At 31.0% G+C, this 5451-nt stretch overlaps 1 long non-coding RNA gene across 1 annotated transcript; it reads right to left on the minus strand.

The window, feature by feature from the left end:
* Positions 1 to 1083: 1083 nt before the first annotated feature.
* Positions 1084 to 3657, minus strand: LOC108322475 (uncharacterized). The gene is made up of 3 exons (XR_008244862.1): positions 3552 to 3657; positions 1692 to 1818; positions 1084 to 1273 (listed from the first exon to the last, which is right to left on the minus strand). It is a non-coding gene; the product is annotated as an uncharacterized LOC108322475 (long non-coding RNA).
* Positions 3658 to 5451: the final 1794 nt, after the last annotated feature.

A 5451-nucleotide genomic window follows, 5' to 3' on the forward strand; every position in this document is an offset into this window, starting at 1 on the left:
TGGTAATGGATACCTAAATTGATATCGTGACACCAAATTCATAAGACGAGAACTGTAGAAGTGTCAAGATGTTTAAAATAGAGAATAATTGGGAGGAGTTATTTTGTTTGTAAGTAGATTAAGAAATAACTCGTTTAAATAACACTACAAGAAAAATCACAATTACATACAGTCAAAATCCGTATATAACATCAAAAATCCGTATATAAAATTGTATTATATACGCATTATATACGGACAAAAATCCATATATAATATAAGTGTAGCTAAATTACATACGGATATATCCGTATATAATTTATATACGGAAAAATCCGTATATAAATTATATACGGAAAAATCCGTATATAAAATTTGTATATAACTTACATACGGAAAAATCCGTATATAATATCTGTATATAACTTACATACGAAAAGAATCCGTATGTAATTATTTATTTCCAAAAAAAAAAATTTAAAATTTATTTATATATGATCATAAAATTTACACATTAAAAAAATGTTTAAATAACTAATTTAATATAAAATATCTTTTTACAACATTAGTATCTTTATACTTGAAACCAAAGTGGAACTAAAAAGAATCCACTGTCAAATATATAACTCATCCAAATTTTAGATTTATAACGTGTAACTAAAATTTTCAACTAATTCGAAATCATAACTTATTATATTCTAACATTAAATTTCAACTTTACAGTATGTCAAGCCATTATGGCTACACCGTTAAAACCAAAATAAAATTATAAAAACTAATTCCAACAACTATTTATTTACAAAACAAGATTCCCTATCATATCTAAGATATCCTTCGCTCCTTGGCTTCTCTTATCTGACCATCCATGTTTTGAAGCAAATGAGACAGATCAACATTACCTGCATTGCATTAAATTTTCAGAAACTTAAAATCTAAATGTAAAAGCACGAGTCCATAGAGACAACGGTGATTAATATTCTACAGACTAGAGCATAGATGCATCATCCTTAGACATAATATATTTGAATAACTTGAAAATCAATTACTGCTGGAGTAATACACTTAAGGCACATTAGTTAAAACAATAATAAGATGCACTTAAGGCACATTAGTTAAAACAATAATGAGATGCACTTAAGGCACATTAGTTAAAACAGAATTGTTGGTAAACGTAAAACTTACATCTTCTAATTTTGAGTTCAAGTCATTAACTTTTTTCTCTAACAAACACTCGAGTTTCCGTGTTCCCTTTCTACTTGTTTTGTGTTTCTAGTTCCCCTTTAAGCTTGTCCACCTGCATAAAGAATTTCTGAGTCTGCACTATAGAATAATGATCATAAAAGACACATCTACTGGCTGATTTATAAGTAACCTGCTTCTGTAGAAAAACCTTGGCTCAGTTTGTGACAGCCGAATTTTCACTAGAGTTAATTAAATAATCATAGTTTTTTTTTAACTGGGAATGTTAAGAAAAATTAATCACATTGTTTTGTATAAATCCTCATATATGAATTTTGTGAGATAAAGGACAGAACTAGCACCAATTGATCAATGAATATAAACATAGTATCAGTTTTAAGTTGGAACAATACATAATACTATTTCAGAATTAAAATGATTTTTTTTTCTAGAAAGAGAATAATATGACCTGCCATGAATCATGGGCTGCATTTACAAAGAAAGATAAGTAAAAAGAAGATAAATAAGCTTACACATTGATAAAATAACCAGCATCTGCAAGGCATTTCACTTTAGTTGTTCTAGGTAGTAGTGATTTGAATCGATCACAATTTAAAATTGCAGCCAACTCTCCAGCACAGAACATCCAGAGATAATTGCCTAAAGTTACAAGTTTCAACTAGTGAATTAAAAATTATTCAAGATGAAGACAAAAGTATGTAACCATCAATGTCCCATACATTTTGAGCACTTTTCATTCCTTTTGCTAAACTTTTGTTGCCCCGTTACATGTCATTGCCATTATCTTACTTTCACCTCTTCCAAAGTAATTATAATATTCAATTATTTATTTTATGTAATCACATAATATTTTTATGTATTAGATAAATATTAAATGGTTTAGTATGTTAGTTTAATTATTTGATTAGTATGTTAGCTATATTTAACTTGGATTCTTTTGTATACATATTATAAATAAATTATTCTGAACTTTGGATGTTTAGACCACATTTCTTGACCATTACCATAAAAACCTATGAAAAAGAGAATTGTTTGCTGTTGATGAAATTCATTGTACAAATAATATCCAGAACATACATCATATTCAAAAGTTAACAGCATGTTTCTATTTACTTCATTGAGTTTTTATACATCACATAATTCAAAAATTATAACCATAATAATAATAATAATAATAATAATAATAATAATAATAATAATAATAATATGACTTGCTTCTCTATTTTGATATCTAAAATCTTGAAACCTGCTAAAGAAGTACATGTGTCGGTATATACTCTCTAATTTCCTATCCCCAAACAAAAGTTTCTTTTATTTTCCCTACTTGAGTTTATCTTTTACAATTAAGATTTGCTACAATCATATATATCATCTTCATGTCATTATCAAATGTGAAACAATATCAAATGCATACCTGTTAAGAAAGATGGAATTATAAGGCCAGTTGTTTGAACTTATTTTGGAGAATTAGCGGTTTTTTAATTAACAGATGTTTCAATAAAATATAAATAAAAACTGAAAAGGAAACAAAAATAGTTTTAGAGCTTTTCTTTTTTCACTCTCAATATTCCTGAAAAAAATTTCAATAAAAGATGTATCACAGAATCACTAAGCAAAGAAGCACTTACAAAGAAATCAATCTCTCTGCATTGATATTAGCAAACAAAGCCTATAATTGTTCATCCTTCTAACATTTTAATAACAATATCTCTGCATGTCTAAAACCTTAGCAACATAAATTTAATACCAATCTCATCCAAATGGAAATGAAAATCATTTGGATAAAGTAATCAAACCTCACACTTTCACTGATATTCTAATTTGTGCACTTCACTTCAATATTCCTTCCCATTCAAACAAAACTTTCTCCAACATATCAGACTTCACAGGATTCACAATACTAATTTACTATAATAGGTAATAGGTATAGGTAATCTAAATACACATAAAAGAAAGTTGGCTCACTCTTCCCTGAGAATATTCTGACACACGCACACCTAAATTCTGAGTCTCTATGTTCATTTTCGTGCTATCAGAAGAGTAGATGTAGCTACAGAGACAAATATTGCTCTTTACCGTGTGCACAGAGGGTAACAGGGGGATTTTCTAGTGTAAAGTCAAACACATTCTTTGAAGGTGTGACACAAGGACAAGCAAAAACACACAAGTCACAGCGGTCCTTCTAGGACATCAGTAAAAAGAAGCAAAAACATACAAGACACAAGGTGGGATTGTATTATCCTCTTTAGTGAGAGTCTTCCTTATAAAAATAACTTCATTATTGTATAGCCTAGAGAGACCTTTACATACTTATTTTGGAAATACTTTGTGTACTTCAAATGATATAATGAAGAATCAAGAATACTAATCACCTTACGAAAAACTTCAGTCACTGGGCCATCGTTTTCTGATGCAGTCAGCTCCTCTTTAACCTTTTCTAATCCCCTGATGATTGCTTGCATTTCCTCTGCTAATGACTTCAATTGTATCTACAAGATCATGGATTTATGATCACTATTCATTGCAATCACGTTAACTAATAGTAATAGTTATCCAGTACAAACATCATTTTCTTTTCCTTAAAAGTGCAAATATCCAGTTTCTTAAGGTCACGCTTTTCTTCATACTCAGCTGAAATTTCGTACACTTCTTGAACCTGCACAAAAACATTTACATAAATGTCGAAGAGAAGAGAAAGAACATAAATTCCGGAATATTTTCTGATAAATCACTATAGCCTTCTCCATCGAATCCACCGATTACATCCTCATTTTTGCACCATTTCACCGATTCAGCCGTTGAATCTTCCTTTTCCACCGAACACGCGACCTAAATCGCATTTCTCACCGAACAATCTTCCTATTTTTCACTCCTCTCCGAACCCTTCCCGCTCCTGGAGTATTATCACGAACCTAGGGTGGATGAAGGTACTCTCTCAGCGTCGAACTACGACTCCGAAACGAACGATGAAGGTGATTGCTTCATCAACGAAGGACAACGACATTGCTGCGTTATTATGCGACGACAGTTCGAAAGAGAAAGGGGGAAGAAGCAAGGGTTCGAGAGAGGGAGAGCGACAGTGAAGAGGGCTCGGGAGAGGGACAGCGAGGCGAATAGGGCTTGAGAGAGGGACAATGAGAGCAAAGAGGGCTTCAGAGAGAGATGTGAAATCACGAGGGTTTGAGAGAGAGATCAAATAGGGTTCGAGGGATAGAGAGAAGATCGAGGGTTTTGAGAAGAATAGGGTTCGAGGGAGAGAGAAAAGCTAGAGGGTTTTGAGAAGAAAAGGCTTTGAGGTTCGCTTCAGGTTGGCTTCATTTTAATCAGAATTTTTTTAAGTAAATTATTTTCCAAGTTTGTATGTAACATTGGTAGCTAAAACGTGGACAGAATTACGTACAAATAATTGGAGGTACATACGGATCTATCCTTAAATAACTTTCTCACCATCACGCGTCAACTTTATATACGACTTTTATATACGGATTTGTCGTATGTAAAAATCCGTATATAATATCCGTATATAATTTTCTTTTTAAAATCCGTATATAATATCCGTATGTAATATATATATTATATACGGATTATAATCCGTATATAATAATCCGTATGTAATAGCCATATTTCTTGTAGTGTAAGCATATATTAATAACCATGATAAAAATTGATTAAGTAATGGAAAAGAAAAAAATCTACAACGTGATCCTCACTTCTATTATGATCCTCACTTCTATTGTAAACAAGATTAATAACTTCATCTTTTACTATATCTCCAAGGAAATGATACTTGATAGAAATGTGCTTGCTTCTTCCATGCAAAATATTATTCTTACACAATTTTGTGGTTGAGTTATATATTATCACAATAAACAATTGTTGGTCCATAAGTATATTTATCAACCAAATAGCTTGACATGCCCCAATTGTTGTAATTACTAATTCAACCTCAATTGTTGATAAAGTGACAATTGGTTACTTTTTTTAGCATAATGAAATGGTTGTTGAACCCATCATGAATACATATCTTGTCGTACTTTTTCTATCACAAAGATCAATTGCATAATCAATATCTGTGAAACTAAACAAATATGACTTTTCACCCCTATGATAGAATAAGCCATATTCAATGTTTCCTTTCAAGTAAGAAAAAAATTCTTTTTGCTTCAAGAAGATGTATCTCTTTCGAACATTCCATGTATCTGCTAGTAATACTTACAACATTCATTATGTCTAGACTTATCATTGTCAAGTACATTAGACTTCCCATAACTT

This window comes from Vigna angularis, chromosome 8 (genome assembly GCF_016808095.1).
Source record: "Vigna angularis cultivar LongXiaoDou No.4 chromosome 8, ASM1680809v1, whole genome shotgun sequence".
Taxonomy (NCBI): domain Eukaryota; kingdom Viridiplantae; phylum Streptophyta; class Magnoliopsida; order Fabales; family Fabaceae; genus Vigna; species Vigna angularis.